Genomic DNA, 27121 nt, shown 5'->3' with positions numbered 1-27121 from the left:
CACCCTCTGGCTTGTGTGCTTGTTTACAGCTGAGGTGGTTGTCAGTGGCCTCGACTGTTATGGTTAGGGTCTGATTCGGTGACACGCTCTCTTGCTCTATTTGAGGTCATCTAGGATGCTGAGATGATGCTGACTTGAGTGAAGCAGACACATGTCATGTTGTTTCTAAGATACTCCATCCTCAAAATGCTTGGTTATTTTGCTTATTTAACTTTATTTTTCATTTATATATTTAAAAATTATCTAAGTCATTTTTGGAGCACCACAAAAGCCACAGAGATGGACAAAGCTGATGTTTCTTTTCCTTAGGAGATCTCATGAGGTTTTCTGGGGAAGCCTGCAGATTAAATAGTGGGACAGTAATAGGGCTGAACATGCAGAGTGGAAAAAGCAAAAATAAGTAAAACTCCGAGAGTAACTTTCTGTGACCCTTTGTGGGGCCAGTGTGTCTGTACCCATATCTAGCTTCCTAAAGCTTTGCTCTCACGAGAAGGAATGAAAGAATTTTAGAAGATCTGTATTCCTTTGGAATAGAGATGAACCCCAGAATTGTAGGGAAGGTACCTGATTTAAGAGATGATGTAGAAATATAGAAGGGAGAGGGGAAAACTCATTCTCCACTTAAAAGTTGTGTTATGAAGTAGAGGATGGGATACTTTTGAAGTTGGAGAAACCATGGGAAATATGTAAATCACTTAAGTGTGTCCACTACTACCTTAGTCTTTGGTCTGTTGTAAATGTCCAATATATATTTTTAAAAAGCTGAGTGGGTGACTCTCTTCTAATGAAGGTTTCTTAACGCAGTTTGCTTTAAGTCATAGCTGCCTTTAAGTGCAGTAACTAAACTGTCAACTGTAAAGCTGCCAAGTTCAGATACGCAGCAGCTTCTCGAACTTGTAGGAAGTCTACAGATTACTTCCCTTGGTGAATACATTTTGCACATAAGTTTTGTGCCACTTTGTGCTACATAATTTTATCATATAGGAAGATAAGCAAAATGAACCACTGCCACAGTGGAAGTGAGGATAGATTTGATTTAAATAGAAATAACAGAATGCCGCAATCACAGAAAACTTTCTGAGTATCGGCTCTGAGTGGGCGCGTACCCTTAAACAGCAGCCAAGGTCATGGACAAGCTGGCTCACACATTTTACGCATTTGTTGGTAATGCAGAGAATCCTGTTATCCAGCAGTGTTGTGTGGAGGTCCTTTAGCATTGTCAAGCAGTTGCCCATTACTCTGGCTCCTTTAAACATGGGAGGTCTGGAGTTGTGGTGCGTGGGGCAGAGCAGACCCAGCAGCCTAGAAACTGAAGTTTCATACGCTTTCTTCCACTTTAATAAGAGGGTCTGAGAAGTTGCTGCTGCTCTGAGCTTTCCCCTTTCCCTGTAGGGCCCTTGCCGGTGATGGCGAGGTGGTTCTCTCACTGCCTGCAGGTTTGTGCACGTCTTCCCGTGTGGAAGACACAGCTCCTCTCAAGTCTGTGACGCTGACTCTTTTGCAGTTGGTTTTGTTTTCTGTCTGGCACATTCAGATGAACTGTCTTGCTCACTTGAGGGAGACTCCCGTCCCCTGCTGTGTCCTTACCCCATATTTCCTGTCCACTGGAGTCTGGAAACTCCCCAGAGTTTCAGTTTCCCCAGAGAGTCAGCTGGGGTAATAGCAGGGCAAGCTTGCCCGTTTCCTTTTTCTAAGAGATCATCTGTGCTTTTTGTTGTCCACTGTCCAAAGTTTATGGTTCCATGTATATTGCCTGCATTCATAGCTGTTTAAAGAACAGTCAATTTAATACCTGCTACCCTGTCTTACCCATGATAGAAGAAGCACCCCTTCTTCCTAAAAAAAGGCTCTTAAAAAGTCAACAGGCTCATACACACATAAAATCGTAGATTTTCTTTACTTTGTTGTTGTTTGTTTGTTATTTGAGAAAGAGTCTCTGTGTAACAGCCCTGGCTGTCTCGGAACTCACTATGTAGACCAGGCTGGCCTCGAACTCAGAGATCCACCTGCCTCTGCCTCCCTGGTGCTGAGATTAAAGGTGTGCGCCACCACTCACCTAGCAGATATTCTTTCACTAATAGGTGGGTTATAGAAATGTTGATTTGATCTTAAAGCCCTCAATATATAATTTCTCTAGCTGCTCTTTCAGCTCAGTGGATGCTCTGAACTGATATTGGCAAAGACGCAGTAAGGGGTGTGTGCGTTCACCTTGGCTTTAGGTTAGGAAATACAACTGATTTTAATATTTCTACTTGTGTGATCATTAAACTTGGGTCAGTTTAATAAAACTCTGTTGTCACAGTAGGGCAGGCAGAGCAGTAATTCTGACTGTGGTGGTAGTACATTTGTTCAGATCGCAGCAGAGCCAGTGCTGGGGTCACGTGTTTTAGCGCCTGCATTCTTGGGTCAGAAAGTTAAGCTCATAGAACTTGTTGGTACCAGAGTTGTAACTGTAGCCCATGTGTTTTCATCTCCAGGGTGATGCTTTTGTACGTAATTATGCGGCCCTCAGTCCTTGCACCCCTGAAGCACCCAGCCACATGGTTGTACTATCTTATCTCCCTGGTTCTGAATAAATACAGTAAGTCTGGAAGGTCCAGCTGGCTCGTTCCTTTCAGGCTTCATTCTGAGTCTAGAAACGCTGTCACACCACACTTGTGTTGTGAACTGAAGTGTTCATTTAGCTGGTCACTTTGAACACATTCCTCACACATGCGTTGTATTAGGTCCTGACAGGACGTGCAGCCAGCCAATGGAAGGCAGCTGGCTGCTTGACCAATATTGAAAGTTAATCTTGTGTTTCAGCTGGAGTAACTACAGGCCTGTTTGATACTGACGTGGGTTAAGAAAGGTCAGAAGGTGGTGCACAAGCTGACTTTCTGGATTCCATTACCTATGGTCAGACACCTTGCTCACCCTTGATGCAGCGGGGGAGGGGCTTGGTCCTGCCTCAACGGACTGTACCAGGCTTTCCTGTCCCCCCATGGGAGAACTTATCCTTTTGGAGGAGGGGATGAGGGATGGGTTGGGGGCGGGGATTGTGGGGTGGAGGAAGCGGGAGAAAGGGATGAGAGGGGGGTCTGTAGTGGGTATGTAAAATGAATAAAAAAAATTTTTTTTAATTAAAAAAAAAAGAAAAACATGACTCTTAAAAAAAATGTCAGAAGGTCCAAACGATTTGGAGAGATATGTAGACTATATCTAATGACAGTTTAGCATTGATCTTTTATTTGTTAAGGTGGCATTCATATTGATTCCTGGCTGATTGGCCTTGTTATTTATAAGGAATACCCAATGTCTCAGACTTTGGCGATAAAAAATAGGCAAAGCCATTGTCTGGTGCAGCTATTGGCAAAGTTCTGTGGTCCTTTAGGGACATGGCTTTGAAATAAAATCTGAGATTAGCTGGGCATGGGGGTGTAGGCCTGTAATCCCAGTACTCGGAAGTCCAAGGCAGAAGGAGCCAGAGTCTGGCTGGACTATGCCAACTGTCTCAAAACAAGGCAAAACTAACACAGGAAAACATGAAACTTCTAGTTGTCAGTCAATATAACATCTGCGTTTGCCCTCACCTCTACCAACTTTTCCTTTGTGAAAAAGAGAGAAATTAAAAAAAAACAATTTATTTATTATAATATTCACTTTGATAGGCAGTGTTGTGCTGGTGAATATTTGATAGCCACCTCTTCAAGGAAAATCATCTCGATGTATGGCATTTGCTCATTTTTATTGTGTAAGTGTTTTTACTGTGGCCAATTTCAGACAGCTCAGTTAAGCCACCAACTAAGAGTAGGGTGCTGCCATGCAGTGTTTTAGCATACAGATAGGACAGATAGATGCCACCTGAACAGAGGTGACAGGTAGTAAAACAGTTAGCAGGTGGGTTTGCACTTGAATCATCGTTTCTGATGTAGCTCATTAAGGATAAGTCTGTGTTGTTTGGTTTTGAATGATGTATGTGTTTAACAAGGGGCTGACATGGTTCTGGTATTTTGACGAGCTTCTGGAGTTTTTAGGGCTGGCTCTAGCATTGCGCTGCAAATACATATGCTTATTGGACATGCATTACCTGCTGGACATAGTTTAAGTGCTATTTATAGATTATGTCTTCCTCCGCCCTTAGCATATCCTTATCCCCATTTTGCACTTGATAAATTGAGTTACATCAGCATTTAAATACTTGCCCAAGGTCATAGTTGAGAATTGAGAGCTGAGATCCAAAACAAGGCTCCCTAGGGCCAGTAAGCTTTGAATGTTTGGTTTTGATATATAGTTTTACTATTTAGCCTAGGCTACCTGAAACCCACTATTTAGCTCACTCTGAACCCAAACATGCCATCCTTCTGTTTCAGCCTCCTAGGTGCTAAGGTTTTAGTGTTTAATGTCATGTCTGGCTTGATCCTTTGCTTTTTTTAAATTTATTTTTCAAGACGTGTTTCTCTGTGTAACAGTCCTAGCTGTCCTGGATCTCGCTTTGTAGACTAGGCTGGCCTTGAACTCATAGAGATTGGCCTGCCTCTGCCTCCCAAGTGCTGGGACTAAGGACGTGTGCCACCACTGCCTGGTGACCCTGTGCTCTTAATCACCTAGCCACCCTGCCTTTCAAGTGCATGGAGTATGAAACATTAGTAGCTATGACAAACTGAGGCAAACTACTCATTTTTTAGAATTATTTTGCGACTTGTTTCAGTTTTAACGTAATAGAATGTTAGTGTCCTCAGTATAGGAAGTGTTTACATACATCTGCAAGAATAGTGATTCTGTCTTTGGTGAAAAACAGACCAGGGACTTCAATAGGCAGTTCATAGAGAAGAACTAACAATGGCCTGTGAGCACTGAAGGCAAGGACAGTGTTCATATTGTCCGCTCAGACATTGACCCAACCCTCGAGGAAGGCCCGGTACACAGCAAGCAGAGGTTCCCAACACGACTTCAGTGCCCACAGCTTAGTCCACACTTAGTGAGAGTTGTGTGAAGAGTTCTTGTCCCCTTTCTTAGACTATTTTCTAATGGAGCATTTATCTGTTTATTTATTTATCTATTTATTTATTTGGTTTTTTTGAGACAGGGTTTCTCTGTGTAACCTTGGCTGTTTTGGAACTCACTCTGTAGACCAGGCTGGCCTCGAACTCAGAGAGCTCCTCCTGCCTCTGCCTCCTGAATGCTGGGATTAAAGGCTAATGTAGTTTTTAAAGAATTGATTGTAAAAAAAAAAAAAATTTTTTTGTAACTTGTGTTGTTAGAGATATTTATTAAAACAATCCTAAATTCAAGCAAGAAAAAGGGGTCTAAATTGTTTTCTTCCTTACATATAATCAAGTATCAGTATATGTTATTTTATACAGTTCACTAAGTAAAATTTGTATTTGTAAACGGGAAACTAAGAGAGCAATGAGAATTTCTGTGTATGGTCGAGAGCTTTTAAGTCACAAGCAGTGGCAGTTTAGTGCCCTGAGCTGTTCACTACCACCCTCCTTGAGTAGCAGTGTCTCCTAGAGTCTGGTACTTCTCTGTGGCTTGCGTGGCTTGCCATCTCCTCCTCTACCCTGTAGATGTTGTTTCGGCCCCTTTAGAACTTACGTGTGCTTTTGATGCATCTTGTGAATTACCTGGATGCAGGGGTCTCTGCGACCACCACCGCCAGCAGAGTAAAGGTCCTCAGGAGGCAAGAAGATAGTTCGGTTCAGTAGCTAGTGTTGGTTCAAACTTTGGGAGCCTGAGTAATTTATTTTAGGCAGAGTTAAGCACAGCACAATTTGATGAAAACTTTCCTAGTGGTAATTATCTCAAGCCTGTGTGCACAATAAAGCTTAAGATGTGACTCCATTGAAACTCTTTGTAAAGTACATATGACATCTTCCATAAACATGGATTCTATAGATTGCCTATATGTGACACCTTCCATAAAGATAGTTTCTGTAGATTGACAAGCTCACCATAAGGGTCTGGGAGAGGATCTGGTGTGGTCTCAGCCACACAGATAGAACAAAGGTCAGGCTATTATTAACTGTATCCATTCCCAGCCTTTGGGTGGATATCTTTCCCTTTGAAGGGACAATCTTGTGTGTTTAACATTTCTGGTTCCCCTAGTGCTCATCGGTGAGCGCAAGACCACCATGCCTCCCACACCTGGAGAAACAAACCCAGCTGAACTGTGTTGTTGTCCTGTTCTGAGACATTCCAACTTGTTCTGACAATGGTATGTCAGTCATGTTAATGGACTTGTCACCTTTTGGTATGGATAGTTAAGACCACTGTCGTATTTCCTTCTGAAGAGGGAAGGAGAGAAGGTAGCAGTCATTGATTAGATGCTGACCAGCCTCAGGTCCAGTACTGTGTGTACATGAGTTCTTCTTATGCAATTGAGAAGAGGTTGGGGGAGTTGGCAGTGAACCTACAAAACTAGCCGTTCATTAAGACACAGTCACATTGCTGTCAGTAGTTTTATATATATGAGTGTTTCAAACCTCTAGGATAAGGACTCCTTTCTGTATAAAAGCATCCCAAAGAAAGTTAGCCAGAATATTAACTTTTTCTGGTTTGGGCTGAAATTGCATTAGTGAATTCTGAGTTGGAGGAGGGTCAGCATGTCTGATTGACAGTGCAGTATGTCTTAAATTAATCTGGGAGAATTAGTTGTCACCTTCTAAATGCATTTAATTTGAGAGATGGCACACTTTTCAAACCATGGGAGCCATGAAGATGGAATTACCACGGGTGTTTGATCCTAGACAGAGGAAGTGTGTTGCTGTTTCAAGTATTCTGTTCAGTTGTGGAATATTCCATTACACCGTATGAAGATGTGTCACTGTGATTGGTTTAGTAAAAAGCTAAAGAGCCAGTAGCTAGGCAGGAGGTGTAACAGGGACTTCTGGATAGAGAGAACTCTGGGAAGAAGAAAGGTAGTGTCGCCAGACAGAGAGGAAGCAGGATGGGAGTACAGAGTAAAGGTAATGGAGCCATATAAAAGAACATAGATTAAAAGATATGGGTTAATTTAAGTTATAAGAATTTGTTAGGAACAAGCCTAAGCTGTTGTGGAATAATCTTTTTGTATCCTGTGAAGATGTGTCACTTTGACTGGTTTAATAAAAAGCTGAATGGCCAATAGCTAGGCAGGATTTTTAGGGCAGGGAGGATGCTGGGAAGAAGATGGCAGAGATTCCAGGAGACACAGAGCAAGCAGGATGGGCACTGTGGAGATGAGGTAATAAAACCACAAGGCAGGAAGTCAATTAATAATTTAAGTTATAAGAGCTAGTTAGAAACAAACATAAGCTATCAGCCGAGCTTTCAGAATTAATAATAAGTCTCCATGTTGTTTTTTGTGAGCTGGCTGCCCAAGGAAAAGCTGGACTACACTGTTTTTCTATGGACCTGTCTCCTGAAAGATGAAAATGCGGTGTTTTACCTAATAACACCATACTGAAATTTTAATTTCCTCCTTCTATTCTTTCCATAAAAGCAGCAGTTCTTTTAAAATTGGTAGGTTTCTCTAGAAGGAAATGGTATTGGCTTCCTACTGCTGTGGCTACCACTTGCCATCTCCCTGGTGACTGGAACAACCCAGACTCATTGTCTTATGGTTTAGAGGCAAGAGTCCAGAATGGGCCATATGCACTTACAGTAAGGTGTCCGCACACTGTTCCTTCTGCACGGTACAGGTTGGCTTTCTAGTTTCTAGAAATGACTCATTGCTTGGCTCATGGTCACATCTTCTATCTCTGCCCCATTGTCAGACTTTTGCTCATGGTACCTTCTTCCTTTCCTCTTATGAGGACCCTTGAGATTACTTTCGGCCCACCAGGATCCTCCAGGCGTCTCCCCATTAAGAGATCTCTAACTTTAATTGCATTTGCAAGGACCCTTTTGCCATGTGTAGTAACCCATTTAAAGATCACATGTTTGTAAGTCCTCTGGATTTAAGGTTTGGAGGTCTTAGGAAAACTTATTTTACCTGCCACAGAGTGTCATAGTGATTTCTGGTGAAGCACCATTCAGCTTCTCGTGGAGACCAGAGGTGTTATCAGAGCCCTTTAGAGAAATCACCATGGTTTCCTTCAGTCTGTAAACATCGACTTAACAAAATAGGACAAGTTTGACAGATCTGTATTTTGCTATTATGAATAAAGAAAGGGAGAAAATATTCAAAGAAATAATGCTTAGAGATTTTCAATGCAGCTTTGTAAGAAAACACTAAAGCTATGGGGAAGAACAAATATTTTCCCCCACAGTATTCCACGGAAGGTCATAAATGGCTGTGTTGTAGATAGCTGTCTCACACAGATAGAAAGAACATTGTTTTGTCTTCCTCAGATAAGAAGGTAAGATTAAATTTTGGGGGTGGGGCCTTTCTTAGGTTCTTATGGAACTGTCTGTCCTGTTTTCTGAGATGATTTCCATTGTGGAGTTGTCTTAGGACCATTTATGCTCTTGTTCCTTCAAGCTGAGTAGAGCAGGAAAGCTCCCGAAGGGATGCCATCTTCAGTGAAAACTTGATAGTCTTTGCAACGGTTTTTATCAAGTAGTTTTAGCTTCTCTTTTGTGACCTTCGTTTAGGAATCCATCTCGTCGATTCTTTGTCCTCGCTGGCGAAAGGAATTAAACCACACTTCCTCACATGGACTTTCTGCAGGGCAGGCGTCTGACATGCTCAGTAGACCAGTCTCTGCACAGGGTTTCTCAAGTCACATGAGCACTGGTTTTCAGAACAGTCTGAGGATAAGATTTTTGGTGCGAGAGAATTTTAAAAATTAAATATGAACATTATTGCTAGCAAGCCACACTTACATGTGGTCAGAAGACCCCGAAAAGCATGTAAGCACAAAAACAAAACAAAAGTTTATTGTTACAGGAGCTTTCTCCTACTGAGAATAAGTTTATGAACATCTGGAATTTTAAGTTAAAGGAGACATAGACTATTCCAGCTGGGAATGCAAGGCCTGCCTGCTAACTGCCAGACTCTCACCCATACACATGACAGGGGTTCCTTCTTGCCTTGTCTGTAGATGAGGCTTTTTAATGGACTTCTGAGACAGTCTTGTAATATGTTAGGGATGTAGGTGTGTGGCTGTGTACAGGTGCTCTGCTGACTCTTGGATCCACATGACGTGACCACAAACACCTCAGTGTACAGTGGGGCACAGTAGGGCAGCTGTGGAAACACAGGTATCACTATTCTCTGAAGGACTATTGCGTTAGTGTGCTTTTACAGTGTGTGTGTGTGTGTGCGCGCGCGTGTGCGCGTGCTTTTCCTGAGCAATTTCTGTAGGTTCGTGGACCTTCCTCAGTTCCTTAACAGCTCACTTCCTGTGATTATATTCACCTCATATTTTTTAATTGAATCCATTAAGTGGGGACATAAAAGTGGAACCAGTCAGCTGACAGTGTTGAGAGAGACTCACATAGCGGGATGGGACACGGAGGCTTTCAGCCAGGAAGCAGCATTTCTTTGCGCCAACCCTGGCTTAGAGGGTTCACACACAAAGACTGAGCCCCAAGCACTACAGGACATTCCCTCATGTGCCCTTCCTTACTTCCCCTTCGAAGTTGAGCCCTGTTGCCTCCCTTACACAAAGACACTCCTGTGGGGTGGTCTGTGTGTGGGGTCATGACAGAGTCCCATATGCACGCACATGCATAGATTTCTCATTGCCTCCCTTCATAGAGACACTCCTGTGGGGTGGTCTGTGTCGGGGTCATGACAGAGTCCCATGTGCACACACATGCATAGATTTCACATTGCCTCCCTTTGTTCTGGGTGAGCTCCTGCCACATCCATCAGTTTAAGGGAGAGAGGATTGTGGTATCAGGGAGTCAAGCAGTCCCTTTGATTAGAATTCAGGCTGTACAAACGTTCTGTCCCAGTCCTGAATCTTCCTAGAAAGCTGAGGAAAGAACAATGAAGTAAATTATTTTTTCTTAGTTTTTTCATTCAGAATGTGAAACCATAAACTTCGTTATACTTACTATTATTATTGTATGAAGTAATTGTTGTGTCTTCAAAGTTTCTTTATTTAGATGCCAGCAAGCACTCGTTGATAAATGAATACAAATTTCATGCCTTATAGTGCTTTTCATTCTATATATCGATACCGTTTGACTCATCTTTGAATGATAAGGTAGGCAATCAGATATTCATGGTATTTTATAATCTGCTGCTAAAGTCAACTGTTTGACTGTTACCTCATTTGCTCTACTGATGTCAGGCTCCGAATCATGGCGGGGTGGGGTGGGGGTTCAGGCGGAGTGCTGGGGTTTTGGCCTCAGAGGTTTCGTCCATCCTCTTCATGGGGCTCATCTTTAAAGGGCACACACACAGACAGACCTTTCACCCACTTCTAAAACCGGAGCACCTCTACTGAGGTTTCAGAATTGCCTGGATTGGTCCTACTCCTTGGAAAGAGGCAACAGCCACTGCAAGATAAGCACAGTGCTTTGTAGCTTGAGTTTTCCTGCCTGGCCCAGGGTCAGGGCAAATCTCTCTCACCTGCCAGTCCCACAGCCGCTCAGACCTGACCAAGTAAACACAGAGACTTATATTGGTTACAAACTGTATGGCCGTGGCAGGCTTCTTGCTAACTGTTCTTACAGCTTAAATTAATCCATTTCTATAAGTCTGTACCTTGCCACATGGCTCATGGCTTACCAGCATCTCACATGCTGTTTGTCATTGTGGCGGCTGGCAGTGTCTCTCTGACTCAGCCTTCCACTTTCCAGCTTTATTCTCCTCCTTGTCCCGCCTACACTTCTTGCCTAGCCAATGGCCAATCAGTGTTTTATTTATTGACTAATTAGCAACATATTTGCCATACAGAACATCCCACAGCACTTCCCCCCTTTTTTTTCAAAAAGGAAGGTTTTAACATTAACAAAGTAAAATTACATATAATTTGGGAATTTGGGCGTAGCTTTTCTTACTACTTTCTGCTGGAGGGGGGCGCTGTATCTTATGGGGACACAGAGAAAATTTTAGGATCATGGAGTAGTCCATGAGGCTGTATCATCTGAGCCAGTTGCCTTGAAACCATTCTGGATGTTGGATCATCTGGGCCATGGTGTCATCGGAGACCTTTCAGGGGGTCTTGGCTGGTCAAACCTGATGTATCTTAATCTTGAACAAATCCATAGCCTCTGGCTTTCTGTGGGAACAAAAGCAGAGACTCTTTTCCAAAGCAACATATCCTTATATCCAAATTTTGAAGTTAAGGTATCTTTAAAGTATACATATTGGTTTAACTCAGCTTCCTTTACAATCAAATATCTCTCTGCAGTTAAGAATCCCAAAGACAACACAATCCAGATTCTCTGTGTAATATTTATCTTTATGCGGCTTATTTTTTATATTAATTTTACTGTCTCTTTAAAGACTTTACTTTTTAAAACTATGTATTTGTTTCTATAACTGTATATATCACCTTTTTTGTCTCTTTTAAGCCTATGTATATTTTACACACATTGTAAACTATTACATCTGAATCTGTCTTATTATGAATCTGTTGCTTTAAACTGCAGCAGCTGTGGCTGCTGGCTCCACCCACCTCAGCTTCCCAACATGGCTATGTTTACTGCCAGTTCTGGGAGCTATCGTGGGTCTATGTTTTTATCCAAGCAGCGTGTAGCCCAGAAACCTCTTTTTTTGTTTTGTACTAGCAAAGGCTAAATCCACCATGCGGCTTAATGTACCACTTGTAGAGGCTTCATTCCTGCCATAGGGCAGGTCGAGCACGCATGCAAGGAATCCACCAGTAGCTCAAACCGGCAGCTGCCGCTCATTTGAGAGAGACAATTAGGAACTGTTTTTAGCTCAGTTTTAGAATCTTTTTTTTTAGTTTTTAGGTGGAAACTCTTGCCCCACGTTGGGCGACATTTGTAGCTTGAGTTTTCCTGCCTGGCCCAGGGTCAGGGCAAATCTCTCTCACCTGCCAGTCCCACAGCCGCTCAGACCCGACCAAGTAAACACAGAGACTTATACTGGTTACAAACTGTATGGCCGTGGCAGGCTTCTTGCTAACTGTTCTTACAGCTTAAATTAATCCATTTCTATAAGTCTGTACCTTGCCACATGGCTCGTGGCTTACCAGCATCTTCACATGCTGTTTGTCATTGTGGCGGCTGGCAGTGTCTCTCTGACTCAGCCTTCCACTTCCCAGCTTTATTCTCCTCCTTGTCCCGCCTACACTTCCTGCCTAGCCAATGGCCAATCAGTGTTTTATTTATTTACTAATTAGCAACACATTTGACATACAGAACATCCCACAGCAGTGCTTAATGAATTTGACCAACGCAGGCACGTAAGTGAAAGTTGTCCTTTTTATGAGAACAGAATGGGCATCGACACTTAGTTTATATTTCCATTTGCATGTGTGATAGGTCACCACCAATAATGTAAGAGCCAAACCTGTGTATCGTGCGTCATCACAGGGCTCTGAACACTGATCTGCCTTCTGTTCACTCTGCCATTCCTTTTTGCCTGACATTCTATAGAACTTACTACTTGTAAGTATTGTTTTAAATGCTCTGTGCGTGCTCCGTAAATCTGAACAATAACCTCGTGGTAGCTGTCACGATTTTCATTTGACAGAGGAGGAAGTGGTGGCACAGAGGACACATACCACAGTCCCTTCAAGTCAATTTTGGCACTCTGCTATCTCGTTACCTTTGCAACGCTTTGAAGTCCTGGGGAAACTCTTGAGAGAGGAGAAGCCAGATTGCAGGATTTTCTTTTGATGACTCTGCTGTGTGGTGAACTAGACTGTAAAGATCCCCTGGACGGATGTGCCGGGGGAGTCCGCTCCTCCGCTTGGTGAGCAGGGGCAGAGATCTGTGTCACTTAAGGGTTTCCTTGGGTCTGTCCTAGCTCTGCAGGCCTCGCCCTGCTGGGAAGGACTGGTCGCCGCAGGCACTATTTTTGTTAGCAGGATGGTCTCTGCTAATTTTCAGTGCAGTGACCTCTCCAAATAGAAGCATTCTGACATTCTCTGACTCTTCCCATCTGGGGAAGGATTTTGATCAGCTTTGTTTTGCTTCGTGTTTATTTAGTGAGGCATAGTATCATATTTCATACAGAAATACTCTGTAATGATAAAAATAACATTTAACAAAGTGAAATGTTTTTTTTTTTTCTGCTTAGTTTTCAGACCCATGAGTTTTGCACTTTAAAATAAAGCCACATAGGAGTGTTCCTTCCTTGTGTGAACATATGGTTGTTTGTAAAATAGAGTCATTAATGAATTGCATTCTTACTCTTTTTTTTTTTTTTAAAGCTATACTATGGGGTTTTATTTTCAAAAAACTTTTTTATTGGAAGTTTTTTTTCCCCCCATGCCTGGCAGTGGTGGTGCATGCCTTTAATCCCAGCACTTGGGAGGCAGAGGCAGGTGGGTCTCTGTGAGTTCAAAGCCAGCCTCATCTACAGACTGAGTTCCAGGACAGCCAGGGCTACACAGAGAAACTGTCTTGAAACGCCCCCCCCACACACAAAAAAAGTAAGATTTTTTAATACAATATTTTCATCATGTTCTCCTCCTCCTCCTCCGGTTCTTAGATCCTCACTAGCTCCCTATCCACCCAAATTTAGGTTCTCTCTCAAAACAACCCAAACAACAAAAACAAGAAACACAAAGAAAAAAAACACCCAAAAATGAAAGTCAAAATAAACAAGTAAAAGACAAAAATGCCCAAAGCAAAATACCTACAGAAATGTCATTGAATTTGTTTTATGTTGGCCCACAACTCCTGGGTGTGAGTCCTGCTTTGAGATGCGGTGAACATACCCAGCAAGACTCTATTGGAGAAAACTGCTTTTGCCTTTGCCAGTGAGTATCAGTTGCAGATAGTTTCTTGGTTAGGTGTGGGAGTCCATGGCTAGTTCTTCTTCTCAGTGTGGGGACCCAGACTGGCTTGTGTGTTCTGTCACAGTCTCTGTGAGTTCCTGTGTGCATCAGTACTGCTGTGTTGGAAACATCCTTGGAGTCATCCTTCACCTCTGACTCTAAAAATCATTCATCCTTTTCTTCCTCATATATCTCTGAGCCTTGAGGGGTGGGCTGTGAGGAAGACATCCCATGTAGGACTGAGTGCTCTCACTCTTTGTACATTGTCTGCTTGTGGGTCTCTATGTTAGTTCCCAGCTACTGCTGAAAGCGTCCCTGATGAGGGCTGAGTGAGGCACTGATCTGTGAATATAGCCGTGTCAGTAGGAGTCATTCCATCCTGTGTTTCCTTAGCAGCGTGATAGTATTAGTTTTTTCCGAGGTCATGACCTATCTAGTCTCAGGTTCTTGGTTACTTTAGCAGTGTTAGGTATGGGTTCCATCTCATGGAGTAAGCCTTACATTCAACCAGAAAGTGGTTGGTTACTCCAGTAATATTTGTGTTACTACTGCACCAGTGTGTCTTGCAGGCCAGTTACTGTTGAAGGTCACAGGGATTGTAGCTGAGAGATACTATCTTTCTTTTCTGGTAGCAAGCAAAGTACCTTCCAGTATCATGAGCACTGGTCAGTAGGAGTGTGTAGCAGGAATCTTAAAAGTCTTATTAATAAAATCAAACTTAAGGCCAGTTATTGGGGTGAACACTGGAAGATCAGAGAGACAGAACAAGCCACAGCTAACCTCACCTGGCCAACTTCTCAGCTGGTCTTGTTTCCTCAGACTGGAATCTTCTGTGTCCTTATCCGGAATGAATCTCAGCTGAACTGCTGCTCGTAATTCTGAAAGCTTAACCAGCCAAATGCTTAACCAGGCCAAATGCTTGTAGTTTCTGGTCCTCACGCCTTATATACCTTTCTGCTTTCTACCACCACTCCCTGGAATGAAAGGTGTGAGTCACCATGCTTGGCTGTATCTTTGAACAGATGGATTTCTGCCTCTGGAATGCTAGGATTAAAGGTGTGTGCTACCACTGCCTATCCTAAGTATTTAGTGGCTTTTCTGACCCCAGATAAGTTTACTAGGGTACACAATATTTTGGGGAACACAATACCACCACAGGAGCGAAGCTTCTAGTTAGGTCCTGGCTTGACTTCTCTTTGTTTGATGACAAATTTAAGTTAATATCTTCATCAGTAAGGCCTTATCCCTCAGGTTGTAGAGAGTAACCAGTAGCCTAGCAAAAGCCTCTACTGTTGGTGGATTTCCATGGGGCCAACATCTCAACAAGATGTTACCCATATCTGGCACTGGATGTTTTACTTGGGGGCAGAAGATGTCTAGTTGGGTCTTGGTCTCCCCTATGATTTGGTGACTCCATTTAAATTCCTTTCATATATGTATATATTTTAGGGAGTGTTTACAGTAGTAGGTTTCTATATGGTTTTCCAAATGCTTTTGGTGTTGGTTGTCTCTCCGATATTTCCTTCTTTACCCTTCTCTCTCGTTCCTCCTTATTTAATCCTCCTAGTTTCCCCTTTGTCTCTTTATAACAAGATGTTCTATTTCCTTTTCCTTGTGTTCGCCTCTTCCCTAATCCCTTATATAGTCCTGTATATAACCTCTGTGGTTAATTCAGATTATAGTACACACATCTAAGACTTGAAAGCTAATATCCGCATGTAAGAGAAAATATACAGTATTTGTCTTTTGGGGTCTGGATTACCTTACTCAGGATGATTTTTTTTTTAAAGCTCCATTCATTCACCTGTGAATTTCATTTTTCGTAACTGTTGAGCAGTATTCTATACCAACTTTTCCTTATCCATTCATCAGATGATAGACATCTAGGCTCCTTTCCAGTTTCTGGCTATTATGAGTAGAGCAGCCATGAACATGGATGCTCAAGTGTCTCTGTAGTAGGGTGTTTATGTATATGTCCCAGAGTGGGATGGCTGGATCTTGAGGCAGATCTATTCCCATCTTCCTGGGGCAGCACCACACTGATTTCCATAGTGATGGTACAAGTTTGCACTCCCACCAGTGCCGAATGAGTATTCTCCCTTCCCCACATCCTTGCTGGTATGAACTCTTGTTTGTTTTACTGATCTTGGCTGTTCTGGCTGGTGTAAGATGTAATCTCAAAGAGGTTTTAATTTGAATTTCCTTGAAAACTAAGGATGTTGAACATTTAAGTGTTTCACAGCCATTTGTGTTTTATCTTTTGAGAACTCTCTGCTTAGTTCTCTACCTCATTATTTTAAATTGGATTGTTTTCTTAATGTCCACTTTTTTGTTTGTTTGTTTTTGTTTTTTGAGACAGGGTTTTACTATGTAGCCCTGGCTGTCCTGGAACTCACTTTGTAGATCAGGCTGGCCTCAAACTCACAGAGATCTGCTTGCCTCTCCCTCCCGAGTGCTGGGATCAAAGGCGTGCAATGTCCATCTTTCTGTACTTTAGTACTAACCTTTTATCAGATGCATAATTGGTAAAGACTTTTTGCCATTCTGTAGACTGCTACTTTGCCTGAATGATGATTTCCTTTGACATAAAGTAGCTTTTTAGCTTCGTTAGGCCCTGTTTATTAATTGTTGGTCTTAGTGCCTGTGCTACCATGTCCTGTTCAGAAAAGTTCTTGTCCAGGCTCATGAGTGTAAATCTATTCCTTACTTTTTCTTCTTTCAGATTCAGGGTATCTTGTTGAGGTCTTTGATTCATTGGAGTTTAGTTTTGTGCAGGGTGATAAACATGGATCTATTTGGCATTGTTCCACATATAACCATCCAATGTGACCAGCACCATTTGCTGAAGATGCTGTCTTTTCTCCAGTGTATATTTTTTACCACTTTGTCAAAATTCAGGCATCTATATTTGTATGGACTTATGTCTGGCACTTCAATTCAATTCCATTGATCAACGTATCTTAACACCAATACCATGCTGTCTTATTATGTCTGTAGTACAACTTGAAATTGTTTTAACTATCTTGTGTTTTTTTTAATGTTTACTTATTGTTGTTTTTTATTTCCATATGAGGTTGATTTTTTTTTAAATTTCTGTGAAGAATTGTGTTGGAATTCAACGTGATTGCATTGAATCTTCTGGTAGGATAGCCATTTTCACAACATTAATCCTACTGATCCATGATCATGGGAGGTCTTTTCTTCTGGTGTCCTTTTCAGTTTCTTAAAACTTTTATTTTACTCATCTTTTACTCGCTTGATTAGCGTTATCCCAAGATATTTTATTTGTTTTGAGACACCTTTTTCCTGTTCTTTCTCAGACTGGTTGTCATTTGTACATAGGAGGTGATGGGTATTTTAGCTATCTGGTCATAGGTTTCCCTGCCCATGCAGTAAGCCAGATCAAGCTGAATTAAAAAGTAAAGGGCCAGGTTTAACCTGAGCAAAGCACTACCTGGTGACTCTCGGGAAAAGGAGCTGGAGAGAAATCACTTGGCAGATCTAGGGACTAGAGCTTACATAGGAGTTTAAATACCCTGTAGGCGGGGTCTTGAGCTTCGGGGGGAGGACTTTTGGCAGTATTTCTGAGGGGGCAGGGTTTGGAGAGCAAGGAGTGGTGCTGAGGAGGAGTTTCCAGGTAAACAGGAAGGCTACTAGTTTTTGCCTGTTAATTTTGTATCCCTGCTACTTTTGCTGAAAGTGTTTATCTGCTGCGGAAGTTTCCTGTTGGTGTTTGATATATAAAATCATATCATTTGCAAATGAAGATACTTTGACTTCCTCCTTTCCTCTTTATATCCTCTTGATCTTCAGTTGTCTTACTGCTCCAGCTAAGACGTAAAGTACTATATTGAATAGGTATGGAGAGAGTAGACATCCTTGTCTTGTTCCCTATTTAAGGGGAAATGCTTTGAATTTCTTCCTGTCTCTGTTGTCTGTGGGCTTGCTGTGAACTGCCTTTCTTATATTGAGGTATGTCCCTTGTTTCCCTAGTCTTCTCCAGGACTTTTATCATGAAGGGGTGTTAGATTTTGTCAAAGACCTTTTCTGCATCTAATGAGATGATCATGTGGTCTTTGTCTTGCAGTCTGTTTATGTGATGTATTGGGTTTATTGATTTGTATATGTTGTACCATCCATGCATCTTTGGTATAAAGCCAACATGATCATGGTGGATAATCTTTTTGGCTTTAGGTTGCAAGAATTATATTGAGGAATTTTATGACCATATTCTTAAGAGGTATTGGTCTATAATTCTTTCTCTCTCTCTCTCTGTCTCTCTCTGTCTCTCTCTGTCTCTCTGTCTCTCTGTCTCTCTGTCTCTCTGTCTCTCTGTCTCTCTCTCTCTCTCTCTCTCTCTCTCTCTCTCTCTGTTGAACCTTTGTGTGGTTTAGATAATAGGGTAATAGTGGAAGTTGAAGGCTGCCGAAGCCAGGGCCACACACAGAGGCCAGTCTCAAAGTCCTGATGGATATGAGCATAGAGGCTCCAGGTGCTGCATCTCAGGAGCATGGCACTAGGCTCATTCCAAAGTTCTGATGTTTATATCATTTCATGGGGAGGTAGCTTTGGTAATGGAGCTCACAGCCTAGGGCTGGTTCACTAACCTATCAGTGCCACCTTAAGGTTAGTTTATTATTATATCAGGGCCTGGACTTGACTCATCTGAGCTGCCTTGTGGCTGATTCATCAACTACCAGAGCTTGCCTCTGGGGCCTCCTGCCTTGAGGCAGGCCCTGAATTATTTTCAGTCACAGAAAATGGTTTTCAAGCTACACAAAATGGTTTCACATATGTTCTTAACAATATTTGAGACCAATTTCACTTTTAAGCAAACAAGGAAAGCCAAATTAAATCAAGGTGTCTAAAGCATACGGCCGGGTCGTGGCTTGCTAGAGTGAAGGCTTTTGACAGGTCAGGAGTGTGTTTCCTCCACGCAGACAGAAAAGCGACAGTAGTTCACGTGGAAAGTTTTTATCTCTACATTTTTTTCTTTTTTTTTTTTTAAGCTTTCTTTTTCTTTTTCATTATTTTGTTTTCTCTTTTCTTGATTTTCTTAATTGTAAGTGATGAATAATATCCGGTGTAGAGATGGATTTGTTCCATAGTTTTAAAATTAACTTTCTGGACTCCTAACAGCATATTTCATTAGCCTGTGCTGTTAGAAAGCAAGTGCCCTCCCCTCCATGGTTTTGTTTCTGTGGGGAAGATGTGTCCTCCATTTTCCTTCAGAAAAAGAGAGATCTGGATAAATGCAGCATGCACTTCTGGTTGCCCAGGGGGAGGATCTGGTTTTTCTCTGGGGCCCTCCCTTGTGTTGAGATGAGATCTTGCCACACACCAGGGACTGGGAAACACTTGCCTCCACCTCCTGGTCTGCTGTGCCTGGTCACATGTCCTCAGCAGTGGCAATTGGGCTTCCTGCTGGGCAGGGTTCTGTGTGAGAGGTCTTCCAGCCTGAGGGGGTCTGCCTCTTGTTCCCTTTAAAAAAAGTATATTTTATTTTTAACTGTACAGATAGGAGGTTTCCTTGTACTCTTATCCATCCATGTGTATACATACTTGGATCACATTCGGCCCCTGTTTCTTTTTCTTATACCTGTTCTCTCCCCTCCCCACTTCCATATCCCTTTGGATTCAGAAACACAATTCTTATGTCAAACAGGTTAAGAGAGAGTTTATTCTAGAACCCAGTATGAATGACCATGACCAAGGAACCAAGATTCAGATTACCCCCAAATTCCATGTTTCAACTTCAGAGGTGTTAGCTTCCTGATGTTCTTATAGTAACAGAACAGAGAAATTCATCAACCAAAGCAAATTTTGAGTCCCCTGGTCGTGACATCAGGTGAGCCAGGTTACAGTGGCGGAACTGCTGTTAAAGGTCCTAGAGGCTGCCTTACCGCATTCTTAGACTTCTAGTGGGCGGAAGCTAGTGGTCAACTGTTGATGCATTCTGAAAGGTTTTTACCTCTTAGTCACAAAGATGTTAGGTTAGACACAGAGGTGGGCAAGGAACGGCTATTAAAATTTCAAAAGATAGCCCAAGATAAATTATAATTAGGTGCTGGACCTACAGCATTCCAGCCTCTCTGTAGTCATGCATGTTGAGTCCAAAAGAGGGTAGTGGATCCCCTGGAACTGGAGTTATAGGCATTCGTGAGCCTCCCTATGTGTGTGCTGAGAACCAAACTTGGGTCCTTGATGGGCGTGCTCTTAGCCACTGAGCCACCTGCCTCTCTGGCCCCTTCTTTCTTGATGATGACCATTCTGATGTGTGAGGTGGAGTCTCAATATAATTATATTGGCTAAAGATACTGAGTTACTTACTTCATTAATTTTGCAGTCCTGGGGCTAGAATTCAGCTCCTTGAACATTCTAGGCCAGTGTTCCATTAGTGAGTGATGTACAGTCCTGTCACGGTGCATGTCCACCACACTAACTTCTTCTGTTGAGTGAAGACATGGTATAGTAGGAGCAATGTACATGCAGTGTGAGTATCTAGAGCTAGCCTGATGCTGCACTTTCCTTTCTGTGCCACACTGGGCATTATTTATCAGCTTGTTGTTTATTTTTGTGAAGGGATGGGGAGACGTTGATAACTATGGCAAATAGCATAAGATTGTTTACCTCTGTTGTTCATCATTTCCTTAACATTATATATAAAATGTTCACACATTTTACAGGGAGGGAATAAAAATGATCAGTTCTTTTTTTTTTTTAAAGGAAGGGTTTATTTTTTAATAGTGTGAGTGCATGTGTTAGTATGGGCATGTGAGTGCAGGTACCCACAGAGGCCAGAGAGGACATTGCATCCTTGACAGCTGGAGTTATAGGCTATATTATGCATCATTCACTATGGGTTCTGGAAAAGCAGCACATGCCCCTTACAGCTGAGCCATTTCTCCAGCTCTGTGGTTAGGTTATCATAAGATAAAGAGATAAAGACTCCTGCACAAGGATGCCAGGAGCAGTACCTGTATCTTCACTGATAATGTTCTTTTGGATGGTGCTTCCTGTGACTGACGCGGTGGCCCAAGTCTGAAGAGTATAGTCATGGCTATCCTGGGACCCCGGGTTTTACAGACAGTAGGGAGCTTTGACAAGCCTGGTCATACCCCTCTACCATTCCTCCTGAATAGGGGGAAAAATACATCTTGGGCTGATTCCTGAGGAATTCTTTAGTTCTCTTATTCTAAAACTAACATAATAGGACCCTGTGCCCTTGGAACTGGGACTATCATGTATTGTCGATCTAAAGAAAGATGTGATTATCCCAGATACCTTCTCTACCATATTAGTAGTAGGGTCAGTGGTCAAGTAATTAAAGAGTACAGTGCCCCTGTTGCAGAATTTATTGATGAGCTCAGTAAGCCAAAGAGTTCTCAGTATGCAACTAGAAGTAAAGCAGGGCCCCTTAAACAAATCTGGGAAGAGACTGAATTGGAGAAATCGCTGCAGACTCTTGAGTCAAAAGTGCCACTGCCTTTTTTATGTTCAGAGGAATAATATTGCCATGGTGTCAGAGGTCACTTATTGGGATGGCTGCATAGAGTATGTAAGAAGGCAATGAACTGCCTGGAATATCATGTTCATGCAGGACATGGTGCTTCAAAAGAAGGAGGAAGACATTGTAAGCTGGGTCGAGAAGCATGTTGGTGCAGAGCATCTCTGCAGAGTGGGAAACAGAGACAACTGTCTGGTGCACTGCAGACCTAAGGCTGCTCCCAAAGAAGGCTCAAGTGTAGCTCTGTATGTAAACACATGTATCTCAGTTGAGACAGCCCGAAATACTTAACTAAATTGAAGCTAGTCTGTGTGACAAAAATCACCCTGTATTGCTGTCCATTGAGAATACACTGTGCCATCCCTAGGATGTTCCAAGTTCATTTAGTGAATAAAACCTGTCGGTCAGTCAAGTGTTTCTGATCCTGACTTTGCTTTCAGAGTGGTTTGATGAGTACTTCTGAACAAGCAATTTACAGCAACTTGCTATCTGATGTATTAGTGACTTTTCTGTTGCTATGACAGACATCATGGGCAAGGGATCCTACAGAAGTATTTATTTTGGTTTCTGGTTCCAGAAGGTGAGTTCACTGTGGTGTGGGAGGCATGGCTGGCAGCAGGTGGCTGGAATGTGAAGCTGAGAGATCACATCTTCAACAGAAAGTAGGGAGCAGAGCAAGGAGTTAAAAGTGGGACAGGCTATGAGCCCTCAAGCCCCTGTTGACATACTTCTTCCAGCAAGTGTACCTCCCCATAGCCTGACAAAACAGGACCACCAACGGGGGTGGGGGGCAGACATTCCAACACTTGAGCAGTGGGGACATTTTTTGTTCAAATGATCACAGCTGATCAAATTATGAAGCTACAGCTTCAAGTAGCAAAGTTGTAGCAATAAAGTCAAAGTTAAAACAGAATTAGTATATGCAAAACAAAAAACAAAATAAAAAACCTTTTTACCTATAATTGGATAAGAAACCCCTTACAACTAGGGTGTTTTCTGACTAGATGAGTTATGAATAAGTGACATTAGAATCTCGGTGTATTATTAACAAAGTGTCACAGTATCTGGCGGGCTGGTGTCATGTTATGCTTAAATATAATATCGCACCTAAAATGTGCTGTTTGGCTATTTATTGAAAGTACAGGTTGTTCTTGTATTTGCTATATCCTAACACAAGTGCCACTGCATAGCAGAAGCTCAAGGAAGTGAAGTAATTATTAATAAGTTAAAATGCTCTATTAAAAAAAAGCCAGGTGGCAGCGGCGCATGCCTTTAATCCCAGCACTCAGGAAGCAGAAGCAGGCAGGTCTTTGTGAGTTCAAGGCCAGCCTGGTCTACAGACTTAGTTCTAAGATAGTCAAAGCTACACAGTGAAACCCTATCTCAAAAACAAACAACAACAACAAGAAGCTCATTTCTAATCATTGGTATGTCAAAACTGGAGTATTTTATTTTTAAAATGAAGAAGAAAGTTTTTTTTTTTAAAAAAATTATACATATGATTCAAAATCTAAAACACATCAGTCTTTTTCTTTTTTAGTTCAATTTAGGAGGCAATTAATTGGCTTTCTTAAATATCTGACTGCAGTTTATTAGTGGAAGCATTTACTGTGATTTATGCTTATCATATATTTACATGGAAGATGGGGTTTTTAATTTTTTGGTGACATCCGGCAACCAACTTTAAAGTATTTTAATTATACTTTCTTTGAACTAAGTTATAAGGGATGGCAGATTGAAGGCTCCAGTGTCTGAGGTTTGTCATGTTTTACAGCACACTAATTATAACACTTCTGATATTGCAATATTCATTTAAAACATTTAACGTATGCCACCACCCACATAGCTGGCTTGTGGCCTGGGATCCTTTAGTGCCATTGACTATTCCTTTTCAGACTCTGGGCAGCACCCACACTCTGACAGAAAAAGAAATTATGAGCCCTAGATCTAGAAGCTCCATGCTGGGAGGGGCAGCCAAGATTTGCTGCCTGATGGCCACTCCATTCCTTAAATATTTGTGACTGATGAGGCTGAATTGGGGTTGGAGAAAGAAGGAATTTGGGGTGGGGCAGTATGTGGAGCCTTGGGGGAGAACACAGAAACAAATCACAGGGCAAAAGATTGTGGATCAAAAGCAGGTGGGGAGCCACCCTCCAGCCTCCCACCCCCCACCCCACCCCATCCCACCCCCAGCAGCCTCAGGACAGGGTGGGAGGTGGGGGGTGTCCTTTCACAGGCTTGCCTTTCAGCTCTTGCTTCAGCATCAGATGCTGAGTGAATGAACATCACAGGAAACCCTGGAGCAGGGCTGAGGGGCAGGGCTGTGGGTGGTTGGGACAGCTGTGCAATACCACAGGACCCACATCAGACAGTCTGCATCCATCATCATGTTAAGCCTTCTGTGACGGAGCTGCTAGCTCACCAGTATTCAGAAATTACGGAAATCCTCATCAATGACTAATGAACACTGGCAACCAGCAGGTGGTGGAGAGTGCTGTCCAGTGCTATTATTAGACTGTGCTCCGTCTGCTAATTGTAGAAGTATTAGTAGCTCACTGGCTTGAAACTCTCAGTTGAAGCTTTTTTTGAGAGAAAATAAATTATAGAATAGTTATCACTGATTATGGGCAACCAAATTTAATTTGAATAGCAATTAATACATTTCCTGTTGGTTATCAGTAGCCACATCCGTTTCTTCATTGAAAAGGAAGTTGATGAAACCTAAATATATATATATATATGTATTTTTCATTTTAATTTATGAAATGATAAACAATTAGTTAAATGCACATCATTATATGAAATTTTTTTGTTCATGAGATTTAAAAACATAATGTTTTGATTTTTTCATCATTAGTTCATTTCAAACCATGCTTCTGAATGGTTCATTTTGTATACAAGTTTTATACTGAAGTACACAGTAAAGTAAATACTGTTCCTATGGAGCCCCCCCAAATGATATGTATATTTGAAAATTAATCAATATGAAGCCACAGTTGAATTTTTAATTTTTTTTTTTAGTGTGGTACTGGTTTCCTAAATAAATTTGAATAGGTATGAGACTTTGCTGGGATTTGTACAGGTGGCCCAAGAGTTGCTGTGCCATCCTTCAGATAAAGTTGTGGTGGCCCAGGATCTGCCGGTTTGCTTCGTGGGCCAAGAAGCTGAGTCATTTTAGCATACCTCCCTTAGGGAGACTGACCCTTACTAAGCAAACAATTTCTGAGGTGACCGATGTGTTAGCCATAATGTTGATTTGTCACACACACTGAGAAGAACGCACCAGCTGAATAGACTGGACGGTCCTGCTGCACCTTAAAAACCTGTTCAAGAAGCCATTTTGTGCATGGTAGTAGGAGTTAGAGAGATGTGTTTCATTTTGGTGACATCCATTGGTTTGCCAGTTTCTTCTTTCTGTTGTGGTTCATGTCTCAGAGTTTTTGCCTAACTTGGTTGTAAAGAAGATGCTTACCTCTATTTTCCTCTAGAGGTTTTTATTTCGGGACTGTCAGCCATCTTCCTTTAGTTTTTGTCTGTGATGCTAGGTTCCCATGTTAGTTACAGATGGAAGTCTAGTAGTTGGGACTGAAAAGACTTGTCTTTCCCCCATCGAGTTACCTTGGTACCTTTGTTAAGTATCTGCTGGTCACAGGCTGGCCCGTCAGGATTCCGTTTTGTTCCCTTGACCCATGCAGCTAGTTTTATATTATTACCATTTGGATGATTATAGCTTCTAGCGTTGAAGTCAGATAACGTGAGCCCTACTGCTCTTTTCAAAAATGGCCATGACAGTTCTAGTTTTAAATTTTTCTATGCACATTTTAAAATCAATCTTATTGGTTTGTACAGGCTTTTGATGTTGTTTTGGTGGTGACTGTAGTCAGGCCAGAGATCATTTGGGGAGAAGCCACATGTTTATGACTGAGTCTTCTGGTCTAGGAGCCTGTTAACTTATTTAGGTCTCCTTTAATTCCTCATCGTAACCTTTGTGGGTATGTTATTGCAGTGATCAGTAGAACACAGCCTTGGACTCCGATCTGGGTTCATATTATGACTTTGCTTCTTACTTTCTGAGTGATCATGGGCATGTTAATTTCAAGTCTGTGAGTTGCAGTTTTCTCATCCATCAAATAGGGATTATATATAGCTCATTGGTTGTGTGTGAGGGTTGTGAAATACTGTATGTAAAGACCCTGTACTATGTCTGGAAAAAAATATAGTGCACAGTAGGAGTCACCGTCCTTGCCATGGCCTTCATCATCATCTTCAGCCCTGCTGAAGCCTGCTTCTGCTTCTGCCAAATACATATTCCTGTCTGGCCAGCCACACGGGTTGCAACAGCTGCACAGAGCCCCCTTTCTGGCCAGCCTGGTTGAGTACCACCCAGCTCTTGCCTTCTGTGCCTTTTGTTCTCCTCCATAGGAACGACTTCCAGCTGTGCTGTTCCTTGAAGCAGACTTTGCACTAATAGCATGGTTTGGGGAGCCGCTGCTTCCCTTCCTGTTCAGTCTGTTCTCTGGGTGTCCAATCTTGCCTCCTCCTGCATGCAAGATGTCCTGAGAGCTGGTTTGCAAGTCTGGCGTCCTTTCTATTTGTTTGATGAGTGCAACTTTGGAGATCTGAGGCTGCCTTACAGTCACACATTTTTGGGAGTTTGTTGGTTGGAACAGGTTGACTAGGACCGTGTGCTTTAAATGCTTACACAGGACCTGGTTTTTAAACTGAGCGATGTTTTTGGTTTAAAATTCTGTGAAGATGAGATGTGAAAAGAATGTGGTATTGCCTAAATCTGCTTGTGCTTCTGTTGTTGTCCCCAGTCTTAGGAATTCAGAAAGTCCAGAGTTCTGAAATCACAGCCTTTATTTACCCTCTCTGGTGGCCCCGTTTTGCAGATCAGACTGTCCTTCTCGGAATCTGCAAGGAAATACCAAATGGAAGGATTTGGGTCTCCTCTGTCTTCAGGGCGGCTGTACTTTTCTATAGCTGTGGTTTGGCTTCAGAAGGAGTATAATGCATTTGACACTAAAATTATTCTCTATTCTGAATCACCAGCCATTACATTTTATTCAATTTTGGATTTAGAACAGATATGTTGCTTCCTACTCAATTAGCCCTGAGCACAGCATGGTCCCATCTGTGTATGTATCAGTTTCCTTATATCTGACCTGGGAATGATACCCTAGAATAGTACTGAGTAAATGTGAGCAGCTTACTTTATTCTAGTTCTTTGAAGAGTGACAGCCTATAACCCTTCTTTATACAAATCATTTAGCCAATGAGTAGTTTAAATTAGTGTTAATCCAACCGGTCGAGAATATGACCACTACCACATTTGAAGCATGCTTTAATTAAATACTGGCCAGGAGGATGGGCTGTCTGGCTAGGTCCATCTCTGGGTTCCCAGAAAATGGCTACGAGTCACGCCTTGCAGAGGCTTAAAAAGGCAGCCTCACAAGGTCACCATATTTCCCATTAGGTCCAATCAGGGGCAAGCATATGTCCTGACTTATTTCCTGCCTATATACCTCCCACCTACATCCAGCCAAGGGCAAGTGTACAATCTGACATATTTCCTGCCCGCATACCTCCTGCCCACATATGATCAAGCACATTCAGTGCAGATGGGTCAAACAAACAGGAACTTATTCTTAACTGCGAACAGAACTCTTAATCTGCAAGGTATATTTTCCCTGTTTTGGTCTCACACTTGTTGCATCCTTTATCATTATGATGTGTGTGTGTGTGTGTGTGTGTGTGTGTGTGTGTGTGTGTGTGTGTA

At 42.2% G+C, this 27121-nt stretch overlaps 1 protein-coding gene across 20 annotated transcripts in view; it reads left to right on the top strand.

The window, feature by feature from the left end:
• Dst (dystonin) overlaps positions 1 to 27121 on the top strand; it is a 437229-nt gene that overhangs the window by 128642 nt on the left and 281466 nt on the right. The window lies entirely within an intron of this gene.

This window comes from Peromyscus californicus, unplaced genomic scaffold, assembly GCF_007827085.1.
Source record: "Peromyscus californicus insignis strain IS unplaced genomic scaffold, ASM782708v3 Scaffold_19__1_contigs__length_69161282, whole genome shotgun sequence".
In the NCBI taxonomy this organism is placed as follows: Eukaryota; Metazoa; Chordata; class Mammalia; order Rodentia; family Cricetidae; genus Peromyscus; species Peromyscus californicus.
This window is presented reverse-complemented; position numbering and strand designations above follow the sequence as displayed.